Below are 13,753 nucleotides of genomic sequence, written 5' to 3' on the forward strand. Positions count from 1 at the left end.
GAAACTCAAAAACAAGGAGAAAACAGAAACTGGCACTGGGCTCTAGGTTAATACGTTAATCCCAAAAATCATATAAAATAGCATATAAATGCATATAAAACATCCAAGGTTGATAATATAACGGCATGAATACTTCATAAATTATAGATACGTTGGAGACGTATCAACGACCTGCAGTGGGACTTGGACAATAGAGCAAGACACGCAAGACCGATCTACGGATCGCGAAAGCATGCTTCGACACGCGATGATGGCTACCTATCCGGACGTGTCAAACCTCGCCACACCTGAGCCGAAAACCGCAAAGGGACTCCTTCGGAGTTACGTCGCAGTGTGGCCCAACATAGAGGCGCCGCAGACCCGCTTTGCTTCACTAATGAAGTAATGGATCATGAATTCCCCGAAGGATTCAAACCCGTCAATAGTGAATCATATGACGGGACAACCGATCCCGCGGTATGGATAGAAGATTTCATCCTCCACATCCATATGGCCCGTGGGGACGTCCTCCACGCCATTAAATACCTCCCACTAAAACTAAAAGGGCCAGCTCGGTATTGGTTAAACAGCCTGCCTAAAAATTCCATAGGCAGCTGGGAGGACTTGGAAGAGGCTTTCCTCGATAACTTCCGAGGAACATATGTCCGGCCACCGGATGCCGATGACCTAAGTCACATTGTCCAGCAGCCCGGAGAATCAGCCAGGGAGCTCTGGACTCGGTTCTTAGTCAAAAAGAACCAAATCGTCGACTATCCGGACGTGGAAGCCCTTGCGGCTTTTAGACACAGTGTCCGGGACGAATGGTTGGCACGCCACCTCGGCCAAGAAGGACCTAAATCCATGACAGCCCTCACTGCTCTGATGACCCGCATTTGCGCGGGAGAAGACAGCTGGCTCGCTCGTAGAAGCAATAGCTCCAGCAACTCGGGCACCTGCGAAATCCGAGACGGCAACAGAAAGCCACGACGAAGCAAAAACAACAGTCGCAATGACAATGAAAGATCATGCGACACAGCGGTCAACGCCGGATTCAGCAACCCCAAGCCCGGTCAGCGGAAGAAGCCATTCAAGGCGAATCGAGACGAACCATCCAACCTGGACAGGATATTGGACCGACCCTTCCAGATTCATGGCCACCCCGACAAACCAGCTAATCATACCAACAAAAACTGCTGGTACTTTAAACAGGCCGGCAAGATCAATGCCGAACACAGGGGGAGGAGGCCGCCAGGCGACAGGGATGATGGAAAGGTTCACCAATGAAACATTGGGGGTCAGAAGTAATCTCCACCCGAGGATCAACTACTCCTAGAACGGAAATAGCAGCCCGGCTTCCGCCGCCCACTCCGTACACCTACAAAATTTGTACCGCGCATACATCATTACGCACTCAAGATACCATGGGCATTGGCAGAAGCACAATACGGATAAGCCTACAACCACTCCAGTAACATTTTTTATTTATTTTCTTTTTATTTCTTCCTTCGCTATCCTTTAAAAACAGGTGACGAATAGGATAAACATCGGAAACTGGCCATATCGGAGCCCGGATCCGTACACTCACCTAAGGGGCTATCTCCATCAAGGATTCCCCACACCAAGGACTGGCGGCGCAGACGTGCGACAGGAGGTCCAAAATAACTTTTTGTAGACCGCACTCTCTATTTTTTTAGTCTGTACTATGCCTGTTCCTCCGCCTCCAACCCCGAGCATGTCAAATAGCCGGGAGGATGGCTTTTTTATATCATAAGTAATCATTGGCATACCGCTCAGTTCCCAGTAAACAATATCCGAACTAATCATCCGTATTGTTTCTCCAACAAATATGGCTCCTACGGTTATTTCACAGAAATACCTCGGCATAACCTGCCAGGGGCTCGGTGTGGGACCAAATGAGTTGCCATTAAAAGTCCGAACAGCTCTATAGCATACTTCGGCGTCGCAAGTTTGGCCTTATATGCATCAGCTCCGAATCATTGTCTTGGGTCAATAGTTGGGTTGCCTGGCTCCTGTGCTTGCTACCCTATGTTCCGCTCTATCGGCTAGGGTAGTAAAGGGAGAACTACTGCGATTGTGCCCTGGTCTAAACCGGACGAGCACCTCAGTAGAGAAAGCCGAAAACTGACTGTCATGATGCAGCGAGAGTTGGTCAACCACTTGACGACTTCTTGGAATCTTTAGCGATTCTCCGTGTCACACGAGGGATCTTTTTCAGATCAAATATGTAAGGCACCATACGCCGCATACATACCAGGGGCTATGTCGTAGCCCCACAATAAAACTCCTATGGCTAAGTGAAAGCATTAACGCCTCATAGTCTGATTGCCTGGTTCGCCGCATTATCACCTCCTTCATGGACCAAGACGTTGGATAAAGAGTGATTAAATGCCTTTCCGAACACCCCCGTACTTCCTACGAGGGGGCTGAAGCCGACGACTGGAAAACTTTCAGATTATATCAAAACGGCCGCACAGGAGGAATTCAAGCTTTCAAGCAAAACATAAATAGATTAACTATAAAATTGTCTTTTATAATTTTCATACACCTCACTCGAACATTATGTCTTTCGAGCACTGACCCGCTATAAAGCGGGCGGCCTCTAGGACGTCTTCAAAATAATGCTCCGGTTCCGGGCGGTCCTTGCCTTTGGGTGGGCTCTTCGTCGCAACATCGATGGCCTTCATCTTCCCCCAGAATGTTTTGACTCGGGCAAAAGCCATCCGTGCACCCTCAATGCACAATGATCGCTTCACAGCATCGATACGCGGCACCACATCAACAAGCCTCTGTACCAAACCGAAATAGCTAGTCGAAACAGGCTCGGTTGGCCACAACTGGATTACGACATCCTTCATGGCAGCGCCGGATATCTTGTGAAGTTCGGCCCATTGGGACATCTGTTCATTGAGAAACAGAGGGCGCTTTGATGCGCCAAACTGCGACCAAAAAAGCTTCTCCGTTGCATATCCATCTTGCGCTTGGTAATACTGCGCCGCATCGGCAGAACTCTTCGGCAAGTCCAAGAACTCGTCTGGAGAACTCCATACTTGGTTAAGCTAGGCAAAGTTTGGGTCACCGAACTTAGTTTGTAGCAGAAAGGGCTTTCCAGCCGCAATCTCCCTCGCATGTCGAACCTCCTCATGGGCTGCTCTGGATTCCGACCGCGCTGCTCTAGCCTCTTGTAAGGCCTTGTCCAGATCAGCCGTTAAGGCTTTACTCTCCTTCTCCAGAAATTCACAGCGGCCGGTAGCATTCTCCAGTTCGAGCCTCGTCGTGGATATCTTCTCCTCATCTTGGCGCTGTGCAGCTTGTTCGGCTTTTAATTCAGCCGATGCCTTTTCGGCAGCAGCATTGCTACGACGGGCCTGCTCCTTGGCCCGGGCCAGCTCCGCTCGAAGAACTTCAACAGCGGCAGCTCCATCTGCAGCCATGCATATTCCAGCATCTAAATCTCAGCATCATGCTTATACCACAAAATATGTATCAGGATTGCCCCAAATACATACCTTGCGACTCGTCAAGACGCATATTGATTAAAGCAAGATCATCCCCTGCTACATCAAGCTTCCGCTGCAACTCGGCAATTTCCATAGTCCGGGAAGCGGCCAAGAGGGAAGCAGCCTGTATTCAAAGTTGATCAGGTTAGTCCTCAAATGATCCTTTTCGATCCTCCGTTTTGCTTCCCAGTGGAAGCCAACCCGAGTATCAGGGGCTACTACCTATACACAGGCGCATCTTTGCAAATAAAACATAGCTGAAAACATTATGTCACAAACCTCGAAGCCCTTCAGTAGGCTCATGAAGGCTTCATTTAATCCGCTCTTCGCGGACGAAATCTTTTCAATCACTGTACCCATCAAGGTACGCTGTTCCCCCGAGACAGATGCTTTCCGCAACATGTCTTGCAACATATCCGGAGTCCCCGGGTCTCCGGAAGCTACTCCAAGAGCACAATCATGCTTTGAAGGAATCTCTTCACCCGTCTCCAAAATCACTGTCGGCTGTGAACCAGATAGTTCGGGGCCTTTGTTATCATCAGCCCCGAAATCCCGGATAGTCGGAGGTCCGCCTTCGGGTACTGCCTCTTTTGTCCCCTGTTCTAAAGGGACCCTCCGCGATGACACTTCAGAGTCATCCGCCTTATTGGGTGAGGAGGTTGGAGGAGGCGTCTCGCTCTCCATCATCTCTGGGAGAAGACTCCCCGAAGAAGAGGGTCGCCCAGAAAAACTCTGTGCCGACCTGCGAAAATGCATGAATGCGTTACGAATATCTTCGGTAACAGCAACGGCGTGGGACGCTATCAAAGTACTCCGGATTCTCTTACGGTTTGGCCGAGGGCTTGTCCCCCTGTTGGAGCTGTTCAACGGCGTAACTTTTCAAACCCAAGCCGCTTGACGGTGGCATCTTGCCCTTCTTGGAAGACCGCCCCTCCCAATCTTCGGAGGCGGCCCTTTTCCTCCTGCTTGGAGAAGGGATACTAGGTCCTTTTCCGCCTCTGTCTTCGAGCGAGGAAAGGTCGATTTCTCCGGACTCAGTGTCCGACTTACCTCCGGAACCAAGGTCATCTTAGGTCTTCTCACCCTCCCCTGCTGATGCCTGGTATGGTGCCGAGGCCAGCATCCTTGTTAGCACAGGAGTAGCTGAGTCTTCGGGAAGGGGAGCCGGACACCTAATCCGCTCCACCTTCTTTATCCAGCCCTAAAAAAGGATGATACTGTCGGTATCTTGCCACTGGGTATCTAATTATAAGGTATTCGGCAAACGGGTACTTACCGGGGTATCCGGATGGTTATAGTCTAGGCCGACATCTTCGATGTGTCCGGCCATTACCTTCGTTTCCCGAAGAATAATCTCCACATTCCTTCGTGCGTAGTGCCGAAGAAGTGTTGAAGCATCCGCGGCCCTTCCGGATTAAACTCCCACATGCGGAGAGGCCGTCGCTGGCACGGCAGGGTCCGACGAACTAACATTACTTGAACGACGTTGGCTATATCGATGTCCTTCTCAATGAGGCTTCGGATGCGACTTTGCAGAGTCCGCACCTTGTTCGTTGATCCCCAATCCAACCCCTTATTAATCCATGATGCAAGCTGAGTTGGGGGGCCGGATCGAAATACGAGCGCAGTTGCCCACTTGGAGCCACGAGGCTCGGTGATATAGAACCACCCATGCTGCCACAGATCGGAAGATTTGGCAATGGATCCTTTCAGCCAAATGGCACTAGCAAGCTTGCTCATTGAAGCACCACCGCACTCGGCCTGCTCCCCCTCTATCACTTGCGGCTTCACATCGAAGGTCTTGAGCCACAAGCCGAAGTGCGAGGGAGTCCGGAGGAAGGCTTCGCACGTGACGATAAACGCCGAGATAAGAAGAATAGAGTCCAGGGTCAGATCATGAAAATCTAGCCCGTAATAGAACATGAGCCCCCGGACGAAGGGGTTAAGTGCAAACCCTAACCCGCGAAGGAAGTGGGACACAAACACAACCCTCTCGCCGGATCTGGGGGTGGGAATAACCTGCCCCTCAGCGGGAAGCCGATGATGGATTTCCGCGTTCAAATACCTCGCCACCCAAAGCTTTGCAATATCTCCCTCCGTGACAGAAGAAGCTACCCACCGGCCTTGACGGCTGGATCCGGACATAATTGGGGCTTGTGGCGACCGAAACTCGGGTGGTGAAGCTCGGGATAGCGGGGTCTGAGGGAGAAGCAAGCTTAGAAGAAAAAGACGGGTCTGTACCCCTATATATAAAGGCTGTGAATATCAAACGTCTCCTTTCAGGCCTCGAAAACTTGCTTGTTTCCAAGGAGTTGTACCCAAGCGACAGTTGGGTTACCCACGTCCGGGTTGACAGGAATCCCTTAAAAAGGGAGGCACGATCTTCGCTTGGATAAGACATGCCAATAAAACCACGTCTTGAGACGTGGGGCGACGGGCCAGCTAAAGCGATTCGCAAATAATGGCTGAAGCAGGCGTGATGTCATATTACCAAAAAGTTGTCGGGGGATTGAACTCGTGAAATATTATATCCTCTGCAGTTGTGTATACAAGTCCGGATACAATCAATACATCTGAAGACTATGTTGGAGTTCGGAAAAAGGGGAACTCGCCTTGCAATGCCGAAGACAATCTGCGCGCCAGACTCCTCGTCATTGAAGCCAGGTTCAGGGGCTACTGAGGGAGTCCTGGACTAAGGGGTCCTCGGGCGTCCGGCCTGTTATCCATGGGCCGAACTGATGGGCTATGAAGACATGAAGGCCGAAGACTATACCCGTGTCCGGATTGGACTCTACTTGGCGTGGAAGGCAAGCTTGGCGACCGATTATGAAGATTCCTTCTTATGTAACCAACTCTATGTAAACCCTAGATCCCCCAGGTGTCTATATAAACCGGAGGGGTTAGTCCGGAAAGGACACACACATTACCATAGTCATATAGGCTAGACTTCTAGGGTTTAGCCATTACGATCTCGTGGTAGATCAACTCTTGTAATACTCATATTCATTAAGATCAATCAAGCAGGAAGTAGGGTATTACCTCCATAGAAAGGGCCCGAACCTGGGTAAACATCGTGTCCCCCGTCTCCTGTTACCATCGATCCTAGACGCATAGTTCGGGACCCCCTACCCAAGATCCGCCGGTTTTGACACCGACAGTAGGGGGAGTGGCAAGGGAGTAGTTCCGCGAGAAGGAGTTGAGGAGGTATTGTAACTCGTACCAGAACCCAATTCTTCGTGCAGAAGTGCCAACTAATAGGCCGTGTCAAGCTCAGGCGGTTGTTGTATTCCATTGCAACTCTCATAGTCGGTTTCACACATTCCATGAATCTGGTCACATAGTGTTTTGTATTGGGAAATTCTTTGTACACGGGAGCTACTCAAACAGATCGCGGAACCTCTCAACATAGTCCTCTATTGTGCTTGGCTGGTTGATGTCAAAAAAATTCCTCAATATGGCATGATGCTGATTGCGCCCAAATCATGACTGAAGCAGATGACAAAACTCCTCCCAATGGATGTGAGGAACTCGCCGGTACACGGATTCTAACCATTGAGCAGCAAGGCCCTCGAATAGAGAAGTGGCTTACAAAATCCAGAGTGATTGGGGCGTGCTCCACAACTCGAAGTAGTCCTCGCAACGCAATTGCCAGAGCTTGGGGTTGCTGCCATCGAAGCGAGGCAACTCGATACGTGGTCTGACCAAAAGTATCAGCAGAATTTGATCAAAAAAATTCGATCGAACTGAGCGGTGAACGGGCATGGATTTGGTTAAGTTGCATACCTTTGACCGCACGCGGGGCATCAATTTTATGTATAGACCCTCGATTGTCACTATCGGAGCAGTGCCCATCAAGGCGAGAGGAAGAGCTCGTCGGCGCGCTCGAAGGAGCCGTAGGGGTGCCCTTGGCCGAATCAGTTGCTGGCGGAGAGCGATCCAACCTATGCCGCAGTTGATCGAGGTCGACGCCGATGGACAGCTTGACTTCTTCGGTGCGTCCCTAAAGCTGATCCAACTTGGCGTCAAGCTTCGAGATCGCCTGCATGGTGGAGTCGACCTGGTCGCTCAGGCTCTTGTCCAACGCCAGATCGAAGTCGGCGTGGAGCATCTTGTATATGGCATTGGTCTCGGTGAGATGTGCCATGGCAGCTACGCGTTGCTTGGCAATGAAAAGAGGGTGGCGGTGGTGGAGGGGGAAATCCCAGGCTCGAACAACTCTGATACCAGATTGTGAGCTCTACTCTCACTAGCTCAATCCAAATTTCATGAAGTTTATCTCAATTCGAATTACAAGCTTCGGAATGGAGGAAGGAAGGAGAGCTACGCCTGTCCACGAGGATCGTATCCACTAGCCGTTTGCCGTTCGCCACTTGACAGAGAGAAGGGCGGAAGGTATTTAACTAGTTACAAGGCTTAAAGCTCATTCAGGGCCCGCTAGGCGAGACTTGCGGGCCGCCTGTTGTTTAATTCTTCTGGCTCCTCCCACCTGGTCTCATCTAGAGCGCTAACATGAAATAAATTCAGAAAAGTGCGACCATCAATGTTAAGTCTAGAACTTAAATTCTGATGGGTTGATTCCACCACAAGAAATCTAACCATCTGAGCTCGCTCAGTTCGCTCTCTAATATTATTTGTTTTCTATTCATCTCCTCTAGTAGATAGCATTTGATCGTTCAGCGTCATTTGTACGAGATAATACAGAATCAGATTGTACTCTGTTTGTGGCTACGGGGCCACGGTTGTTGAACTGTTTAAGCAAAGCGAGGAGGGCAAACAGAAGGGTGAGAACGCAACGTGTACGAGAGGGAAAAGGTTGAAAACCTTGATTTGAATATTTGATGTTGTTCAGGCATCTTATGACACAGCAGTTTACGTTACATTTGGTATACATAGTTAATTGAGCAATACCAAGTGGGGTGAATAATGAAATGCAAGTGCAATATATAAACAACTGACCCATGCAAAAAAGAAAACTACTGAGACACATCCGTACTGAGGCGGAGAGAATCGATTTGTTGTGCAGCTGTACCGCATAGCATAGCAGGATCATGTTTATCGTATTTTTTTAATAATGAAGCCAACAGGCAAAGGTTCAGTAGCACAACCCAGCGAACGACAAATGACTGAACGGCCAAAATAATACGGAGTACAAAATATGGTTAAGGGCAACACTGTCAAAAAGGCTATCTCAGCCAGCAGAGGCAGGGGTGGATCGAAGCAAGAAAGAGCCCGTTGAGTGCACCCTAGCAATCAAGTATTCAGTTGCTCCGAAATCCAGCTTCTTAATCAATGAATTTCACTGCTGAAGAAAAATAAATCAATTTAAACATACAGTCAGTGGATTTGGCCGAAAAAATGTTTTCATAATAAACTTGTTTCTGGTTGTCCAAAAAACCCAGGACATGGCCGAAAATCCGAACCAGAACAGATGTATGGTTTGACCTGAAAGCGAGCTAGAGGAGGAGCGAAAATCAGGGAAAGAGGAGGAAAACCAGTTCACACCTATCCAGTCTTAGAGCATCTCCAGCCATTCGGCCCATCAGGGACTTGAAATAGCACCGCCTCGGGGCGCGCCGGCGAAAAATCGCCGTGAGGGCGGTCGGTTTTCTAGCCGCCGCCCCAATAGCCGTTTTATAAAACCATACTCGACCAAAATCCGACCAAACATGACACATAATTCGGCGAAATTAAATTTACAACAACAACAACAACAACAACAAAGTCTTTAGTCTCAAACAAGTTAGGATAGGCTAGAGGTGAAACCCATAAGATCTCGCGACCAACTCATGGCTCTGGCACATGGATAACAAGCTTTCACGCACCTCTGTCCATAGCTAGTTCTTTGGTGATACTTCAATCCTTCAAGTCTCTCTTAACGGACTCCTCCCATGTCAAATTCGGTCTACCCGACCTCTCTTGATATTCTCCAGACGCTTTAGCCGTCCGCTATGCATTGGAGCTTCTGGAGGTCTGCGCTGAATATGCCCAAACCATCTCAGACGATGTTGGACAAGCTTCTCTTCAATTGGTGCTACCCCAACTCTATCTCGTATATCATCATTCCGGACTCTATTCTTACTCGTGTCGCCACACATCCATCTCAACATACGCATCTCCGCCCCACCTAACTGTTGAACATGTCGCCTTTTAGTCGGCCAACACTCAGCGTCATACAACATTGCGGGTCGAACAACCGTCCTGTAGAACTTGCCTTTTAGTTTTTGTGGCACTCTCTTGTCACAAAAATATAATTTAAACAAAATTTAATTTAAAAACATAATTTAAAACATAATTCGGCCATCCATTGTTTTTTACATAATTCAAAGCATAATTAAAAACCAAATTAAAACAACTACACTACTGCGCCGCCGCCCCACCTACAAGTCGAGAGCTTGCCGAAGGCGCTGTAGTCGTCGCCGTCATCGTTCCTCCTCCTCCTTCTTCACGCCGCCGCCGTCCCTGCTACACCCCTGCCCTACGTCGCCTTGGCGGACAGGTTTGGTTGGCGGCCGTGTGTCGTTGTCGCTGTCCTCGAGGACGATGACACCGCCCTCGTCGCAGCCACGACGCCTAGGGGCGATCTCCTCGAGGGCGCGGCGCTGGCGCTCCGTCTCCATCTTGACGTAGTCCTCACGCCCCCACTAGAGGGCGGCCTCGTCAGCGGCGGCCATGTCGTCGTGCTCGCTTTTCACGGCTGAAAGGACCACGATGTCGCCTAGAGGGGGTGAATAGTCTTTTAAAATCTTTTACGGATTTGGCTATATCCTAATGTGGAAATAAACTAAGCGGATACTTTTCAAGCACAAATCCTAAATATACTAGGCTCACTAAGTGCACCAACAACTTAGGATAAACAAGATGAGAACAACGAGGATATGAGTAAGCACAAGTAAGTCACACAAACTTACTCAATGTATATCACGAGATATGGACATGAATAATACACACAACTACAAGTAAGCAATACAAGCTTACACAAATTGTATCACAATGTATGGAAGTGAATGATACAAGCAAACTCAAGTAAGCACTACAAGCTTACACAAGTTATGTCACAGGATGTGGAAATGAATGTTACAAGTTAGCAATTCACACTAAGCATAAGATAGAACAATAGTAGAAAGTATGAATTGCGAATATAAAGTGTAGGCCTAAATAATCTCTTCAAGGGAATGGCCAACACAATATAATGAGGACAACAAGATATAGTGAATGCACGGTCAAGTGACCAAAGTAAACCACAAGTAAGGAGTTAGGGTTAGGGATAACCAAAGTCACGAAGACGAGGATGTATCTCGATGTTCACTTCCTTGGAGGGAAGCTAGTCACCGTTAGAGAGGTGGATGTTACCACGAAGGCACACCAACGCCACGAAGGCTCACCCTATTCTCCTTGAGATATCACCACGAAGGCGATTCTCAACCACTACTAGTAGACCTTGAGGCGGCCTCCAAACCTTCACAAACTTTTCAGGGGACAAATCACAAGTTGATTCCTCACTGGAGCACTCCTACCGCCTAGGAGTCTCCAACCTCTAAGAGAAACAAGAACAAAGAGGAAATGCTCAAGACTTGCTCAAATCACGAATTCCTTTGGTCAAGAGAGGGAGAGGGAGTGGATCTATCACTTGATTGAAAAAACTCTCAAGAACTCTCACGAATCTCTCCGGGATCTAAGATTTGGTGTAGGAGAAGTGGCTATTTTTTTAAATAATACATTTTTTTAATTAATTTTCATAAATATTACGCTGGATTAAAAAATGTCAAAAATAATACACCGTCGGCCCGCTGCAGGCCGACTGGGCCTAGTCGGCCCACAGCAGGCCGATTGGACTCCAGTCGGCCTACAGCTGGCCGACTGGCCCCTGTCGGTCCACTGTGGGCTGATTGGGTCCTGTCGGCCAGCTGTAGGCCGACTGTAGCTAATTGGCTCGCTGTGGGCTAATTGTTTTTGCAAAAAAAGTAGGCATAAAAAATATATGTTTAAAAAAATGTTAATTATGTAATTAAAAAATGTTAAACGTGTATAAAAAATGTTCCTGATGTATACAAAAAATGTACAATATATATGCAAAAAGTTGACATAAAAAATACGTTCTAAAAAGTGTTAAGCATGTATTTAAAAATTGTTAAATGTATGTATAAAAAATGTTCCTTATTTATACAAAAAATATAGAATGTGTATGAAAAAAAGTTGACACCAAAAAAATATGTTTGAAAAAAAGTTGACACCAATCAGCCCACAGTGGGCCAGTCGGCCAGCTGTAGGCCGACTGGTGTCCAATCGGCCTGCTGTGGGCCGACTAGGCCCAGTCGGCCTGCAGCGGGCCGACGGTGTATTATTTTTGAAAAAAATTTACCCAGCGTAATATTTATGAAAATTAATAAAAAATGTATTATTTAAAAAAAATTAGCGGAGAAGTGAGAGGGAGTCACTTGTGTTCTTGCGGCGATTTGGGATGAAGTGGTCAACCCTCTACCGGATGGGTAGAGGGATATATATAGTGGTAGTGCAAATATGGTCGTTGGAGTGTGAATGGTTGTGTCGGGCCGGACATCCGGGCCTGGGGCCGGACATCCGGACGCTGTGAAGTGTGCACACATGTACGCAGAAAAACAGGTTACAGGGCTCGGACATCTGGCCGATGCCCGAACATCTGGCAAACTTGGGGCCCCGGACATCCGGCCAAGTGCCGGACATCCGGCGTACACAAACAACATTTCGGTAAGGTTTCTGAACATCTATGGCCGGACATCTGGGCCAGGGGCTGGACATCCAGCGATTTCACACAAACCAAACGCCCTCTGGGTAGCAGTGGCCGAACATCCGGGGAAAAGCCCGGACATCCGGCCAACACAAAAGTTGCAGCCGCCCCAAAAGTAAAACATGCATAACTTTCACATCCGGACTCTGATTTTGATGATCTTGGGCTCGTTTTGAAGCTATGGAAAAGCTCCAGGTCCTCACATAGAGAACCACCCAAAATAAACCAAAATGGAGGGTGCAAAGTATGGAAAGGTAAGATCATATACTTTGGGGAACCTAGTTGGCTATAGATTTTCTTTGGTAGATGTGTAGGCATTTTGTATTTGCATTGGATAGGAGTGAAATATGCCTATGTTGGAATATGATGTGAGAATAATAGAAATAGATGAGGTTGACTTGAGCAAATCCATCACTAACCCCTTTGATCTCTTCTTAATAGTGCGGGATCCCTATAACTCAAGAATCATAAAAGAACTATACTAGATAGCTTCCGGAAACTCATTCTTGAGCATATATCCTTTTCGATGGTCATCGATCCTCACATCTAAAGCCAAAGGAACTAATACCTTTGACTAGAGCCTTTCACTTGAGCTTTATATTGATGTTTCTTCATGGCTCAAGTTGAAGGTGAGACATTGGAGAAGTCTTCAAGTAGCTCCCCCATACACAATGTGGGAAGCTTTACTTTGCATTCATCTTCACTTGTACATCATCATTAATTACTTGATGACATCCTTTGATGAGCACCAAGCTCATGAGAATTACCATACCTCAAGATCTTGTGGCACATGATATGCGCTTGTGCGTTGACCATCTTAGAGGTCAATCTTTGATCTTCATCTTGGTCAACATTTATCTTTGCTCCATGATTAATATTGATGTCTTGAAGGCCCTATTGATATCTTCACTATGCTTCATTTTTTCAAGACATAATAACTAATATCTTAATTCACCATGACCATATCAAGTTTCTCCTTGAATATCATATTGGACATCATTTGCTCATTCTCATGCTCCAACATAGTATCTTGAGAGCACAATGAATTCTTCACTTGAATTACTTGCTTCAAGACATACTAATCCATGACTCAACATATGAGCTCATAATGATCCTATCTTCAAGTATATGTAGAATTCTTCTCTTTAATCATTCTCTCAAAATCTTGATCCATCATGGTTCAACCCGTAAGACTGAGCATGATAACGTCTGAGATCCTTAATGAACTCCATATAGATCACATCTTGTTCATCACATGGAATTCATCTTGATCGTATTTGATTCAATCACCGAGCTCAACCTTGATGCATGCACAACAATATGTATATGACATTCATTCAAATCCATTCTATCTCCTTCTTGCATCACCATGGAATAAACATCCTTCAGTTCATCCAATATTCTTCATGCATTGGAAATGGAACTTTCCTTCAAATGTATAACTCAATGCAAACATTAGTCCATTAGGATTGTCATTAATTACCAAAACCAC

Source organism: Triticum aestivum, chromosome 5D, assembly GCF_018294505.1.
Source record: "Triticum aestivum cultivar Chinese Spring chromosome 5D, IWGSC CS RefSeq v2.1, whole genome shotgun sequence".
NCBI classification, from domain to species: domain Eukaryota; kingdom Viridiplantae; phylum Streptophyta; class Magnoliopsida; order Poales; family Poaceae; genus Triticum; species Triticum aestivum.